Raw genomic sequence first — 16,725 nt, 5'->3', positions numbered from 1 at the left:
AAAACTGCACCCACGTTTGCTGCCGCTTCTCTGCAGGGCTTTGCCGTCGTCATAGCAACTAGGAGTTCCGCGATCCCCCACCTTCCCCCAACTCCTACCACTTCCCCCGGCGGCCGGGCAGAGCTGCCGCTTTTCTCGCGAGATTTGCGCGCCGAGCCAGGCAGCTCCGCGGTGATCTCACCGCGACCGGGTGGAGGGAGGGGGAGGAATGGGGCGGGGAGGGGTGGGGAGGGGACGGGAAGGGCGAGTTCGGCGCCACCACCGCCGGCAACTTTGTGAACGAGTTCAGTGCGAGCGTGAGCGAGTGAGCGAAAGTCAGTGCGGCGCTGAGTGCCCGGGAGAAGGGTCCCCGGGGAGGGACAGGTCTGGACTCCAGAGGCCGCCCCCGCCCCCCAGCCCCGGCCATCCATCCCCTCCTGCCTCCGTGACTCCCTTGCTATTTCCTCCCGCCGCCGGTCTTCCCCGGCCTTCGCGCCCCCGTTTGCAGTTACCTGTTCCCCTCCCCCACTCGGCACGCAGCTCCCCTGCCCCGGCGCCCACCTAGGATCCCTGAACCTCGGGCCCCCAGACACCCCGCACTCGTTTCCCGCGCCGGCCGCCCCCTCAGCTCTTAGACCTCCCGAGGGCAGGCGGGCGGGATGGGGGGTGCCGAGCTTTGGAGGCGGCGCGAGCTGGGACCCGTGCGCCCAGACAATAGTTGATGCTCGGGGACCGGGCACCTCCGCCCCCAACTCCACCGGGAACGCGCCCCCCGCCGGCTGCGCTCCAGTCTGCATTCCGGGTCCCCCTCGGAGCCCAGTTCGGGAGTTGGGCTGATTCGCCCCCGCCTCCCCGGGGCCCCTCAAGCTCCGCGCCCGCCCCGGCCCAGCCTCGCCGCCTGCCGTTCTCCGCAGAGGCGGCGGCGAGGGGGCGCGCGCCGACGGTCCACGGTTTCTCTTTCTCCCCAGGGAGAGCGCGCGGCGGACCCGCCCGGGACGCGCGGCGGCCCCGGAGGCCGGGCCCAGCGGTAAGTGGCTCCCGCGCCCCCGGTCGGGTCAGGGAAGTGGGGGTGCAGGACTGTTGACAGCCTCCCACCGCCTTCTGGTCGGAGCTCGGGTCCAGGACCCGGCGCCGGACACCGGGCGGCCAAAGTTTTATTTCCGATTTGGTGGCGTGCTGAGACCGCAGCCTGGCGGGGGCGAGTCTGCGTGGGGGCGAGTCTGCGTGCGTGCGCGCGCGCACCTAGGAATCCAAAGCTGCACAAGTCTCCGTCTGGCGCCCGCGGGAGAGGCTGGGAGACCCGCGCCCCGTGGGGGTGGCTGCGCCCACCCGGCTGCCATCGTCTCCGCGGGAGAGCCTTCCTTTTCAGTTACCTGGGTGAGCGCTTTGTAGGCTGAGCTGGCGGGGACGGGCCGAGAGGTTTAATCGCGAGATGCAGAGAAGAGCAGCTCGGTGCCCGCGGATGGTTCATCTCTCTCCCAGGGGTCCGGGGGCAGTGAAATTTTGGGATGCTCTCGCCTACTGTGAAGTACACCTCAGGAGGGATGGGGAGGCGGGAGGCTGCTGCCGAAAGAACTTTACCGCCCGCGCCCCGTCTGTTTCCAACTTCCCTCCTGACCTTAAAGAAATGTGCGAGGCTCTCCATCGCTCGCGGCATTTCTAGGAGGACAAGTAAGCGCGTTGGGCAGGTTGAAATTGCATCGGGTTCACCGTTTAGAAAACATACAGGCGAGGGAAACGGCTCGCTTTCAGGAAAGAGTCGTTGGTATTCCTTCTGAAGGGAAGCATTTGGGGACTGATGGCTCCTAGACGGCATTTATCTTATAGATTTTATTTTTCATGACGGGAGGCAGCAGTCACTGAAATTGTTACTTCCTGCTAAACGATTATATTTCTAAACTGGGAGCCAGTGATGCGATGCAAATTTCAGAGTAAAGGTGTCGACTTTCATCAGGTTCCAGGTCTATCTGGATGAACTGGGGTTGGCGTTTCCTCTATAAAGCAAACCTCTTTCATGTTGAAACTCTGACTCAGACTCTTAAAGCCATTGTTTTATACTGGTACTCTGTGGGAGTTCAGTGTCAACTTTCTCCTGTTTTCTCATGTGGAATATTCGTCCTAGGAAAAGATTCTCTGACTCAATTTTTTGGAAAAGTACAAGATTAAGTCCTATGGATCAATTCTCGGTAGCCTAGTAACGGTATTTTTTAATTTTTATATAATCTTGATTTAATGACTTTTACTTTTTACTTTTTTGAAAGCTGCAGTTAAGCCTTTTTTACGAGGATGGGAAAGAAAGCTGATGGGAATAATATAGAACAGTGGTAACAGTAGTTTCAAATAAAAGGTTTACATAAAGCAGTTTATGGTCACTGATGTCTCTAACTATTAGATGACATACCAGTTATTAACAAGAATATTAATATTAAAGCATTTTTCCCATGGAATAAGTTATTTCTACTAAAGCATTAGCAATTAACAATGCATTTAAAATAACTTGGGTGGTGATTTGCATGTAAATGGTTAGGGGCAAAATAAAAGCTTTTGGGGGATGAATGGTTTCATGTGGCTGACGACTTATTTTCTTATCTCATGCTTAAGTAAAGGACTCTTGAAGTTGACTGTATCATTAGATTTCTCTAGTTGACTGAGAGAACAAGTTTGGCAAGTGGCTCAAGACAGTCAGTAGGTGTTGCTGTTAGCTTCTCTGCAGTTCCTGGTACTGCTCCTCGAATCTGAAATTGCAATTCTGGTGCAGTGAACTTAGATCTGAAGTGTCAGGCAGTGTTAGTTGTGACTTCATTGTAGCATTCCATGGCAAGGTTGACTTGAACTCTTGGTAATAATTTCAAAGCACCTCACTGAAATTGTATATTGAGATTCTTTTAACTCTCTCCTTTCATTATTCTCTTCTGGCTTTTGCATTTGCTTTTGTTTTGAATTAGGTGTATAATTTTGGTGTCTCCCCTCCCCCCATTGTAAAACAGCTTTTTAAAAACTTCTTTCTGGTAACTTCATTGAAGTCATAGACTGCAGATTGCTTGAGATTAGCAATTCAGTAGACGCTGGGGGATCTTGGTTGCCTATGAGTTGAGAGATAATATATTTTCAAGTTTGAATTTTGAAATAAATTCCTATTCTCTATCTCTTTGAGCTGTGAAACAGGACCATGAGAAGAGTTAGAACAGTATGAGAGTACAGATTTCCCAAATCTTTCCCATTTAGAGGAAAATATATAGTGACTAATGATAACATGATTATGTGTTTCCGTCAGTCCTCACTGTTGTATTATCATTTCTGTTGGTCCACATCAGTGCACATCTATAATAATAAAAGCGTAATATGCTAATTAGACTGGACAGCCGAACAACCTTCCGGATGTCCTTCTGGATGTGAGAGCCAAGGCAAGCCACCGCAGGTGCGAGGGCCCAGCCCCTTGCACAAATTTCATGCATTGGGCCTCTAGTATAAAATATGAATAGTCTGAAGATTTTCTCATGATATCTCAAATTTGGCTCACTGACCAAATTGGACTTTCTCTGAGGAAGACAAATAGACTCATCCCCATTAATATAGAGTTAGAGCTCTGTTCTTCCTTTTGACTCAAATCACAGAAGTTCATATCTCAAATTCAGACCCCTCTGCCCCCATAATATCACTATATTCCTAACCTTTTGAGAGCTGTGGTAAGTCAAACAGTATTTAGTGAGTGCTTCTATCTGGAAGGCATGCTCTTGGATTCTGTGTTTCCCAGTGATAATTACAGTGTGTTCCTGCCTCAAGGAACTTCTGTGCAATGGGGCCTTTTGTAGTAAACTTTCCTGGTTTGGTGCTATGATGTCCTGATGCCCCCATGAAGGTCTTGCATAACAGGCAATTATCTTTGAATTTTACCTTACTTAAATTAATTTCTAAAATAATTTAATTAAAAGTAATTTTTGGAAAAATAATTTTGAAATCATGATATACTAAAGAATTTGTTCTCAGAAGGTCTGGGCTTAAATTTTCCAGGTATGGGAATCTTGAAAAATAATTGAACCTTTTTCTCAACTGTCTTTCCAAAAAACTTCCTTCTGCAGAGATGGGCACAATACTTGCCTCACATCTTTGCTGCAAAATTGTGTGAGTACTTTGTAAACCATAAAGTCTATTTGTGATTGTATTTTCTTACTTTCTGATAAGCATATTCATTGATTGTTGGAGCTAGAAGGAAGTTTGAGTAAAAATCATTTGGCCCATCCTCCCCATTTTGCAGATGGTTAACTGAAGACCAGGAAGTCCAAGGGATTTGTTGAAGGTTATACAACTAGTCAGTGATCAGGCACAATGCTTGGAAGGCGGGTTGTCAGAGTTAACTCTACTTCTGCTTCCTGGTTTGTTTTTTCCTACCTTAAAGCCTATTAAGTTAAAATTTGTTTATTACTTTTTCCCTCTCACACTTAAGGGTTCAGTGTTAATTAAATGCCTAAATGAGAAGTAGCAAAACTTAAGGAAACAAAATCTATGTAAAGGTTGAAAAGCTATGAAAACAGCATTGATGTAGTATTCAGTAACTAAGCTTTAGTTAAAGTTACTCAAATTCCCAAGTAATGGAAAAAGAAATTATGAGTTCAAGTATTTACATGGTAGAGCCTGTAGGCTTGTTTTTTTTTTTTTTGAGAAAAGGAATCTTTGTTAACTCAGAGCACAATGTACTTGTATGTTCTTTAGAGAAGCCAAACTTAATTTATTCTAGTTTACCATTTTCTTCCTTCTTAAACGTATTTTTCATTTGTAGAAGAAGTGGTTGTATCTTCCTTATTTCTGAAACAGTGGCAACTTTTGGACCTTCTCTCAGCTACCTGTAAGGGTAACCAGAGGGCAGGGGTTGGGGGTGGGGAGGATCAGTCAGGTGGAAGGATAACTGCATAGAAAACAGGAAAATGTTGTAGGGAGCTTCCTGTTGCGAACGTGACTGATTTATATAGCACTACCCTACCTTCCTCTGGGGTAATCTGAGCCAGGAGACAAGAAACATTCCTGCCAGTTGGGTGACTGCCTTTTAAATGAGGGGCTCTCCCTGTTCCGGGCAGGGTTAGGCGTTATGTTATTCCTTCAGTGCTCACACAAAAATTTGTGTCTTATTCCATATACAGTGCTATTTAAAATATAGGTGTTTCACTGTCACTTGAACTTAACAATCTAACCTTCTCTCCATTGCACCTCTACTTTTTGGTATGGGAAATAAATTGGCCTCATTGGATTTTTGCTTTTTGTGTTTTTTTTTCTTAAAAAAAGGGCAAACCAAAACAAAGCCCATGCATGTACTCACATTTGTACTTTGTTTTTCAAAGGTTATACAGTTTACCCTTGAACAACACGGGTTTGAACTGTGAGGGTCCAATTATACACGAATTTTTTTCCCCCCAGTAAATACTGTGACTGTATTTGCTCTTCCTTATGATTTTCTTAATGATGTTTTCTTTTCTCTAGCTTACTGTATTATAAGAATACAGTATGTAATACATGTATCATACACAGTATGTGTTGACTTTATGTTATCTAGGCTTTGGGTCAACAGTAGACTATTAGTAGCTAAGTTTTGGGGGAGTCAAAAGTTATAATCAGATTTTTGAGTTCACTGGGGGGCGTGGTGTTAGGGTCCCTCACTCCTGCATTGTTGAGAGTCAACTGTATATAAGTTAATTACTCTGAGATGAAGCTCATTTATTCTTCCCGTAGGCTCTCGATGAGCCTTGGAGTGAGTCAGAACTATAAAGACTCTCTTTTGTTTGGCTTTCTTAAACACAGATGATTTGGGTGCGGGATGGACTAATATCATAGGGTTTGTGTCATAGGGTTTGTGATCATAAGGGTAAGACCATCTGTCTGGTGGATCTTTTGAGGATAGAGGCCAGTCCCCATCCACCTTCTCCTTTTATTCTGGCCTGAGGAGAGTAAGGTAAATCCAGCTGAAAATAGAACATGAGTGTTTTCTTGACGCTCTAGAGAGAAATTACACCAAATGACACAGGGGACTGTCAGGGGCTTCCTTAGTAAATAGCAGTGCATGGTGGGTGTGCCACTGAGTCAGGGAAGCTGTTTCTTTGCCTCTGGAGGTCTGTGATGAGAATGTTCAGCCTTTAGATTCTAATTTGTTACTTGTCATGTTGCACTAAGTTCTCCCTTTAATGAGGATTGTAGTATGCCTAACTGTAAATGGAGAGAAACGGGCAATTGCATAATGTTAGATTTCCTTTTTTTCAATGCAGGAGAGGCAGGAGGAGAATGCACGCTTGTGGGAGAATGCCTGCTTGGAGAGGGACAGTTACGTTTGTACAAACACAGGGGTCACTCAGAGGCAACTTGAGCAGGTAGGACATCCAGCCCAGGTGGCCACTGGATTCCTTTTCTCCTCTCTCCTCCCCCAGAGTAGGTTCAGGTTAAATGAATTTTACAGACCCAGCAGTGAATTTTGGTTATTCCGCTTTTCTCTGTCCACTTTCCCCACAAAACCTTTTACCAAAGTTACAAGGATAGTCATTGATTGGATTTTATGGTTCAGCGTCTTGCTTCCTTTTAGAATGAGTTCTGAAGTTCTCAGAGTAAAATTATTGAGAAACAAGCCAAGGGCTATGTGCCTAACCGTCATGTTCCTATAATCAAGACTCGACTGTGATCAGTATCTTTTACTTTGACTCCTCTATTATTTTTCTGTAATTCATCCTCCGTATTCTCAATTATTTGCCTAGGTAGGAATTCTAGTTTGATATATTGTGAGATCCTTGCATTTACTCTAACAGTCTTATTTCCCAGAATTGATTATTTGTCTTTCCAAGTTTATTTTTAGTTCGTAATGCTTGCAGAGAAGCAACTGATAACTGAACTGTGGTACTGCTGCCCTTTAAGAGAGAGTACTTATAAGGAAATGCCTCTAAGATATGCAATTATAAATGACTAGAGTGTTCTAAAATTTTCACCCAATTTGACTAACTTTTATTGCTTAGTTCACTGGTGTGTACCTAGGGAAAAAATGGAAAGCAGTATTTCCCCCTATTTTTGCAAGAAGTGTAAGTTTGTGACTTGTCAGAACCATATTATTTTGAAGACTTCAGAAACACATGTTCTTAGTCTTGAAATGAGGGTTGGTGTGTAAGCTGATTTGACTCTTCCCTAACCATCCTTCTGGCTGCTCCAGTGGAGACCTCAGAAGGTTCTGCCAATATACTTTTTGAGAGTCTAACTTCTGAGTAGCTGGTTTTTCATGTGTAAATAGAGTGCACTCAGTGTGTGTATATGTGTTTGGGGTGGGGTTTGGCTCCTGGTTTGCCCTTGGAAAACCTGTTAGGAAGGTTTGCTCTGGCTGAGCCTGAATGTAGTTTTCTAACCCTGTCTCTTTTCCATTTTTAGAAATGCCTGTGATTCTTCAGAGTCTTAGTGTTACTGTATTTTATGTTTTAATGTAGGATGTTAGTGCTGAACCTTTGTAGTAGGAAATGAGGTATAACAATTGCATAACAAAACTGTTTCAGTAGAGCCCTGGTTGGTGTGACTTAGTTGGTTAGTGCATTGTCCCATGTACCAAAAAGTTCACAGGTACAATTCCTGGTCAGGGCGCATACTCAGGTTGCAGATTCGGTTTGGGTAGAAGTCAACCAATTGATGTTTCTCTCTCTCTCTCTCTCTCTCTCTCTCTCTCTCTCTCTCTCTCCCCCCCCCTTTCATTCTCTCTTCCTCTCTCTCTAAAATCAATACAGATAAAAAAATAAACACACACACACACACACACACACACACACTAAAAACACCTGTTTCTGTAGATAAATGATTATGGAACGCTATAGGATTCACAGATAAGACTTATTACAAGTCCCGGAACCTCAGCCCAGTAATGGCTTTCAGTGGGATTGTTCTGAAGGCCATTTTCAAGGTATGTTTAAAAACAGTGGTTTTCAGTGCCTTGGGTAGGATGTGTTGGGGGGAGCAGTGAGCACTTGATGGAGAGGGTAGAGAATCGCAGTGACCACTGGGGCTTTTCTCCCGGGGAGCATGCTAGATAGCAGGTGAATAAATGATTTGAGATTCTGTTATGCTTCTTCCCCACCCACTTGACAACATAATGGTTTTTATACCATTTTTGGATTTGTGTTTGACAATAGGCAGATAAGTAGTGGACTCAAACAGAAAGCAGCTTCCTGGGGGTTGTAGAAACGTCATTTCGGATGGGTGAAAAAGAGAACCCCCTATCCTCTCTCTGTACAGTCTCATTGATTAAAAAAGACAAAACACAACTTAGAAGTAATTTGGAAATGACTGTCAACAGCTGAAAGGGCCAGGCTGCTTAACTCCTGCAGTGGAGGCAGGACATGTAAATCCAATTTGGAATTGCAGGTTGGCACTGACTTTTGTATTGGGGTAAAAAACATAACGTAAAATTTACAGTCTTAACCATGTGTTAGTGTACATTTAGTAGTGTTAAATATATTTATATTGTTGTGAAACAGATCTCTAGAGTGTTTTTATCTTGCAAACCTGAAACTGTACCCATTAAGCAGCTGTCCATTTCATCTTCCCTCATCCCTGGTAATCATCATTCTGCTTTCCATTTCTATGCATTTGACTCTTAGTGGATCATGGAGTATTTGTCTTTTGCTGGCTTATTTTACTTAGCATAATGTCCTCAAGGTTCATACATACTGGCATGTGACAGGATTTCCTTCCCTTTTAGGGTTGAATAATATTCCAGTGGGTGTATATACCACATTTGTTTATCCGTTCATCTGTAGATGGACATTTGGGTGGATTTCACATTTTGGCTATGCCAGTAGTGCTGCTATGACGATGGATGTATAAGTATCTCTTTGTGACCTTACTTCCAGTTCTTTTGGATATATACCCAGAAGTGGGATTGCCGGGTTATGTGGTAGTTCTATTTTTAATTTTTTAAGCAGCCTCAATACTATTTTTTTTATAGTGATTGCACCATTTTACATTTCCACCAGCAATGTATAAGAGTTACTTCTCATCCTCACCAACACTTACTTTGTGTTTTTTTAAAAATAGTAACCATCCTAATGGGTGTGAAGTGATAATTTCATTGTGGTTTTGAATTGCACTTCTGTAATGATAAATAATATTGCACATCTTTCATACACTTGTTGGTCATTTTTATATCATCTCTGGAGAAATGTCTATCCAAGTCTGCCCATTTTTCAATTGGGTTATTTGATTTTTTTGTTGTTGAGTTATAAAAGTTCTTTATATATTCTGGATATTAATACCCTTTAATAGATATATGCTTTGCAAATGTTTTCTCCCATACTGTAGATTACCTTTTCATGCTTTTGGATGCATAAAAATTTTTAAGTTCGATGTAGTCGCATTTGTCTATTTTTGGTCTTTATGCTGTGCTTTTGTTGTTACAGCCAAAAGATCATTGCTGCATACAATGTCATGAAGCTTTCCCCCTATGTTTTCTTCTAGGAGTTTTATAGTTTTGGTTCTTATGTTAGATCCTTTTTTTTTTTTTTTAAAATACGGAACGCTTCACGAATTTGCGTGTCATCCTTGCGTGGGGGCCATGCTAATCTTCTCTGTATTGTTCCAATTTTAGTATATGTGCCGCTGAAGCGAGCACATGTTAGATCTTTAATATATCTTGAGTTAATTTTTATATATGTTGTAAGATAAATGTTTAGCTTCATTTTTTTGCATGAGTATCCAGTTTTCCCAGCACCGTTTCTGGAAAAGACTGTCTGTTCCCCACTGAGTGGTCTTCAGACCTTGTCAAAGGTCAGTTGACCATTGTTTACTTCTGGGCTCTCCTATTCTATTCTATTCTATTCTATTCTATTCTATTCTATTCTATTCTATTCTATTCTATTCTATTCTATTCATCTAATTGTCTGTCTTTATGCCAGTGTCACCCAGTTTTGATTTTATTAGCTTTGTAATATATTTTGAAATCAGGAAGTGTAAGAGACATTTACTTTTACTTTATGTATGCTATTAAGTAATAGAGAACAGAGAAGTTGGCAATAGGGAAAACAATTCACATAACTTCTCATTTTTTTTTTGAGGGGACTAGGCACAGTTAAAAATGAGGTAACATGATTTAAATGGCAGAATGTATGCAAGACTATCAATTGGCAACTGTTATAATATAAGAGCTGTGGGCTAGCACTTCCTAGTTTACAAAGGATTCTCACAGATATTTAGTCCAATGGCTTGGGAAAGCTTCAAGAGGATGATGGATCTTGAATTTATCTTGAAGATTGGATGGGTATAAATACCCCAAACTATCAGTGTCCATTGCATCACAGTGCTATAGGGAAGTCTTTAATGAAAGCCTCTAGTAGCAATCTCAAAATTTTCAATGGGATCAATTATTTGTTGTTTGTGATTTTTTTTTTCCTTGACACGATACTGCCTTTCCTATTCCAATCCAGTTGTTTTCTTATTTTTCATATCTGCTCATTGAATGGCAGTGGGCAGCATACAGAGATAGAATACTTATCCATAACACTGTTTTAATCTGTATGATGTGCAAAAAACAAGGAAATTAACCTGGCTGGGTTGTATAGAATGAGTTGAAGGAGAGAGAGTGGAGCTAGAACAGCAAGTTGAGTGGCTGCTTCAATAATTTAGGATACCTAAGACTTACTTTCTCACCTTCTTAATAAAACTAGGGGGATAATTTTGGTTGGGTGTATTGACAAGACATTTAGTAGAATGTCTGTGGCAGAAAATGGTAGTTTGCTTACATGTAGTATGCTGCAATAAAGAGTTATTTAATGGTGACCAAATAAATGTATGCGTACCCGGGTAGGCCTCTAAGCAGTAACTTACTCATTTATCCCATAAGTATTTATTGACTCTCCCTGTATGCCAGGGGTTGGTAGCCACTTCTAGTGAAGAAAGGATAGATACATGATTCCTGTTCTCATGGGGCAGATACTCTTCTAGGGATTTGTGTGGTCCTTTTCAGTGTTCTATCCTCTCATCTGGTTGGATTTTTCTTTTAGTCAAAGGGCACCTGTATTACTTCTGGTATAAAACAATTGTAGTTGAAAATAGCCCCACATTAAATATTCTTTGTGTAGAAAGAAACACTAGACAGTTCTGCCTTTTGGTTTCCAAGGAGATGTCTTGGCTAAATTTGTTTTATCAAGTGCTTTTCTAAGTAACAAATAAAGGAAACTGGCTCTAATGAATCTGGTTAAGGTTTTCCTGAGGAACCAAATAAGGTTTTAAAATCTTGGTTTCTTCTTTCACTCCTGCACCTAGAGAATATAGAAACCTCGTTTTGGCAAATTCTGGATTTTTCCAATAATTATCACATCTTAAAAGAGCCATATACTCTTTTTGGGTCTTCTTTCATTTGTTCATTTGTTCATGTAACAAATTTTCAATGTGCACTACGATATGCCAGATAATCCTTTCATATGTAAAAGGAAGAAGGTTGATGGTTGAATTAAGTTTACTTGAAGGCCAACTGTTAAAATTTTGTGAATTTATTAGTGTGTTTTAGTGAGATTTGGGGGCCTTTTGCATATACTAGAAATGTTTTTGAAAAAAAACTAAAGAAATAGAAATACAGAGTTTTTGCTTTTAACTTTAAAACATTTTAGTGGGAAAATTCTATAATGCTGGATCATTTTAGCATAATTTCACTCAGATCTGAAAAAAAAAATCAACATTTTACCTCAACATTGAGAGTCTTTCCTTGAATTTTTGGTAGAAGAAAGTTCTGAATCTAACCTTTCTGCTATTACTTGTAACACCCTATTTCAGATGATTGATATAGTGCCAGTGTGGGAGATTTAGAAATGCTTATCACCTCTCCTATGTGCTCAGTTCCAAATCTTTTGGGGGCTCATATCACTTATGTGTGTGGTAGTCTTGAGATATGGTGACACATGTCACGGGGTGCAGAAGTCACACTGAAGATCTTAGTAACAGCACTGTGATCATTAGCTGGCAATTGCCCATGCTGCAAATATGTGAGATTCAGATAGCCCAGTGTGAGTTTTTGTGTCTTTATAAAATGATAATTTCATTTTAATTTGTTGTTAGAAATTCAACAGAGTATTGTTTATGTGTTACAAGATTCAGTTATGCAAAGTAAAGCTTAAAAATTTTTCCCTCCTGTGGATTGTTGGCTGTTGGGAATCTGGCCTCATTGTCACTAAAGAACATTGGAAAATTTGTTGTAGTTCTGGTTCTGTGGCTGGGGCCATTTTTTTCTTTGATTTATTGATCATAGCAACATTCATTGAGTACCTTCTAGATGGCAAATACTGTTCTCATCCTGGATATACAGTCGTGAACAACTCTGGGTGAGATAGGAAGCTACTAGACGGAACAAAGGGGTTTGATCTGACCCCTTTGATGTTTTTAAAGGATAAAACTGCTGTGTAGAGAATAGAATGAGGTGTGTGTGTGTGGGGGGGGAGGGGGGATGAGGAAGGGCGAAGGGAGGCAAAGGTGGAAGCAAGGAGATACTGGGTTCTAGCAATAATATAGATGAGATGTGATGATAGCAATGGTGGAGGTGATGAGAAGTGGCTGGATTTTTGGCATAACCAAAGTGGCGCTAAGGGTGAGATGATGTGGGGTGAAAAAGAGTGGAGTCAAGGATAGCACCAAGGTTTTGGCTGAATGACTGAAATAATGGAGGCGCCATTTATTGAAATGGGAGAGACTGGAGGAGCAGGTTTGGGTGGGGAATTAAGTGCTGATTTGTACATGTTGGGTATGCGATACCAGTGGATGTGCAAGTGGAGAAGTCAAGTTGGCAGCGGGGTAGGTCTGTTAATCTTCATGAGCTTCAGTTTTTTTCACTTGTGAAATGGGGAAAGAATTTGCCCTTCTCAGAATTCTTGAGATCAAATGAGATAAAAAAGTTAAAGCCTCTAAAGTTATGTCCTATGGTGGTGATATTATTTCTGGAAAGTACACTGTTACCATCTTAGGTACTTTGTGGTCTCTTTCGAGCTACTAAATTCATAGGCCAGAATGTATTGTGGAAATTTAGCATTTGCCTTCCAAATGCTTTCTCTCCGAATAGATAGAAATGCTTTCTGTGATCCATGCTGTGACTCCTGGGCAGCTTCTGGAAGAACAACATTTCGGTTGCTTCTAGGGTGTCATGGGCTTTATTTTGTCTAAAGACATTGGGGCACTACATGTGTGGCATCAGACTTGCCCCTTAATAAACATGGTTTCAGGCAAAAGTAATTTTATTTAAGTGGGAGGATATTGTAATAGAAAAACAAAAAGGCCCTGTCTTTTCTCAAAGTCTTTATTCTTTTAAGCTTCCCATAACTTAGCTCAGCTGACAGGTAAGATCTCATAGGTTAGATTTATTGGGGAAACCATTCTCTGTGTGATCCTAGGTGTTTTTTTTTTTTTTTTTTATTGCTTACAAGCAGGTGAAATATGTTAAATATATATTTGTACCCACTGAATTAAAATTTATTTAAGATACACGTAAAAATGTTGAGCCCTAACCGGTTTGGCTCAGTGGATAGAGCCTCAGCCTGGGGACTCAAAGATCCCAGGTTTGATTCCGGTCAAGGGCATTGTACCTTGGTTGCGGGCACATCCCCAATGGGGAGTGTGCAGGAGGCAGCTCATCGATGTTTCTAACTCTCTATCCCTCTCCCTTCCTCTCTGTGAAAAATCAATAAAATATATTTTAAAAAAACGTTGAAAGCATCAGTCTTGCATTTCAATCAATGATATTTTGAATTTATTAAATGTCTTTCCTTAGAGGTCGTAATCCATAGTTGTTTCCTTAAAATGCAGTATTTGTTGATAATTGGCTTCTTCCCAAAAGTGAGATGTTGCTTTAGGAACATCTTCAGTCAAGAGTTGTAGTGCTGATTCTTGGTTCTTCTCATCCATGAGGCAGTTTGAGCAGAAACACTACTGCTCTTTCTTCACTGCCCTGTTCATTTCATCATCCGTCCACAATAGCGATTTTCACCCGGCGAGCTGCAAGAGGCAGCAGGAATTCTTAACAGGTGCAATACCTGACTGTTTAGTCAGGGGCACTGACCTCTTTCCCCTTAGATTATCAAATAAAAAGCTGACAACAGCCAGCACAATAGCCATCCAGTGTGAATAAATCAAAATGTACTTTTTTTTGTTGTCAGATTGGCCAAAAATATATTTTTTGGTGTGCCACAGAATTTTAGTAATTACTTTATGTGTATCATGAGACAAAGAAGGTTGAAAAATGCTGATCTACAAGATTCAGTTGGGTATTGGCTATCTTTGCCCAGGTTATGTGACTTAGAAGGTGAAATTATGTGTCCTTGGGTGCCTGACACCTGTTTATGAATAACTGACAATCGTTGGGAACTCTAAGTAAGTGTTCAGTGAAAAGAGGGCAGCAATGCCTTTAAGGAGGGAATGTGTCAGTGTAACAGGAGCTATATTTGTTAGGAGATATGGTGGAGGCAGAAATTATTTGGGTTATTCTCTGGTATCTTTCTAATGAGGACATCTCTCTATATTAGGGTTTTTGTCAAATCCTCAAATTTATAAAATAACTTTACTCATCTGCTTGATAATTGTTAAGTTATATAATCTTTTACTTTTCACTGAATTGTCTTACTATACATTATTTTATTTCAGCTTCTAAAAAACTGGACCATGGGTATCTAGTGTAATATCACTTGACATAATTGTTGGGAAAAAACCCATGCCATTGTCTGTCCTTTTGAAGTACATATTAGAATATTTAGATAAATTGTAAGAAATAATTTTAAAGCAATGTATATGTTTAAATCTCTATCTTTTTCATGCTTCTAGAAGGAATGTAACTTACGTAGACTTTCTAAAATGTCTTGTAATATTTTCCAAATCGCCTGATGGTTTTTATTTGAACTGGAGTCTTAATAGTCATTTTTATGGGGGAGATATGCTAAGTTTCTAAAGTCATAGTACCTATTTATGGGTTCTTAAATTTTTTTTTTTTTAATAACACCTTTATTGAGTTTTACTTACTATACAATTCTCCCATTTCAGCTGTACACAGTAGTTTTGAGTACATTTGTAGAATTGTGTAACCATCTCCATAAACAATGTCAGAACATCTTAATTATACCAAAAAAACACACACTCCAATCCCATTTGCAGTCACTCCCATTTCCTTCCAACCCCTGCCCACCTCCCCACCCCCAGTCCACCATTAATCTTCTTTCAGTTTTTTATAGATTTGCCTATTCTGGATGTTTTATATAACTTTTGTGGTATTTTGTGACTAGCTTCTTTTTACCTAGCTCTATCGAAGCACATCTAATTTTTTTTAAAGAACCTAACTTTGGTGTTAATGTTACAGATTTCAGATTCAAAACCAGATATTCCCAGTCTGCTGATACAAAAACTACAGTCTGTGTTGATACCAGAGAAAATAGGAAAAACACATTACTGTGCGTGTGTGTGTGTGTGTGTGTAGAGCGAGGAGCCACCCAGGTACTAATCCAATGCTTGCCTTACCTTTCTTTGTCTGCTTCTTCCTTGAATATTACATAGAACTCTTAGAAATCATGTCTGATTCTTCTCTTTCTTTTACCTTTGGTCTGGTCTGGAACCATGCCTTGCTATGTTTTTCTTTTGACTTGATTCTTGTTTTCAACTTCTCTTAGTTTCATTGCCACCATCTAAGAACAGACCCATGACGTTTATAGGTAGCTGTAGCAGTCTCCTTCCTGACCTCCTTGACTCCTGCTGCCCCACCTCCAGTCCATCTTGTCTGATTAAATGTAATGTGTCACTTAGGTTCAGGTGCCACCCTGGAGGAATTAAAGTGGTTCCAGTACCTCTCACATCAAACTCACACTTTCCTGCGTGCTTTTGTGACCTTTCTCTTGGGTTTCTCCTTTCCTGTTTATCTGATTTCTTTTGCCTTTTTAAGACTTTGTCTCTGCCTTCATATGCTGGGCCTCTGCTTTCTCCTCTCCCCAACTATTGTGATTTCCTTTGAGCCTTTGTTCATTTCCAATTTTAGTTCTATCCCATTAAAAATATGTGTAAAATCTACTAAGTTTCTCACGCATAGCTTCATCTCTCTTATCCCCTTCCCTGCATATCATGCTCCTTACCATTATCTTGTCTTCCTATCCCCACTGGTGCCATACCAGCCCCAGAACTCTAGTTTTATGTATATCTTTCTCATCCTTCAAGACCCACCTCTTCACTGATATCTTTCTGGTTTCTATAACTCATCTTGATTTCTCCCTTTGCTGAAATGCTGTTGTACTGTCGTATACTTAAAGAGCTTAGCATTTAATAATGCATGATTCATCAAGGATGTAGCCTTTAGAAGACTCAGAAGGGACATTGTCTATTGCCAGAAGAGTTGAAAGTCTGTCATGTGGAAAGAAGAGAGATTACCTTTGTCTTCTCAGACTCCACAGGGTAGAACAATGAGTGAATATAGATTTGAAAGAACTTTTCTAGCAGAGCTGCATGCAGGGATGACAGGTATGCACAGGCTAGATCATTTTGGACGGGGTCATTGTAAAGGGCATTTAGATGATTCATGGGGGTTCAATGAGAGTAGCAGTTCTCAGACTCTATAGTGTCACAGTCACCTGGGGAGCATGTTAAGTACAGATTCTCAGTTTTTGGCAAGTTTAGATTAAGTAGTCTGTGAAGTCAGGTTTGGAAACTTTTGAGATCCTATGAGTGTTTCATTTATTTACCAAATATTGAGTGTCTGCATATGTGACCATGTAAAGTTATGGGTTTTGCCTT

General features: G+C 41.0%; 1 protein-coding gene and 1 non-coding gene across 32 annotated transcripts in view; one reads left to right on the top strand and one right to left on the bottom strand.

Moving 5' to 3' along the window:
• The first annotated feature begins 232 nt into the window (after window positions 1-232).
• The window catches only part of SIPA1L1 (signal induced proliferation associated 1 like 1), a 352,094-nt gene continuing 335,601 nt past the window's right edge, over window positions 233-16,725 (top strand). For 11 of the 31 annotated variants that reach the window (XM_059691819.1, XM_059691786.1, XM_059691777.1 and 8 more), the window contains exons 1-2: window positions 270-363; window positions 948-1,006. The gene's annotated coding sequence lies outside the window, so the exon portion shown is untranslated. Of the gene's footprint in view, window positions 364-422; window positions 1,007-1,034; window positions 1,357-6,230; window positions 6,333-16,725 lie in introns of those variants that run through there. The other 20 variants (XM_059691712.1, XM_059691709.1, XM_059691695.1 and 17 more) reach the window with 8 other exon arrangements.
• LOC132223707 (U6 spliceosomal RNA) lies at window positions 9,489-9,595 on the bottom strand. Its single transcript, XR_009450509.1, has one exon. It is a non-coding gene; the product is annotated as a U6 spliceosomal RNA (small nuclear RNA).

Source organism: Myotis daubentonii, chromosome 1 (assembly GCF_963259705.1).
Source record: "Myotis daubentonii chromosome 1, mMyoDau2.1, whole genome shotgun sequence".
NCBI lineage: Eukaryota > Metazoa > Chordata > Mammalia > Chiroptera > Vespertilionidae > Myotis > Myotis daubentonii.
This window is presented reverse-complemented; position numbering and strand designations above follow the sequence as displayed.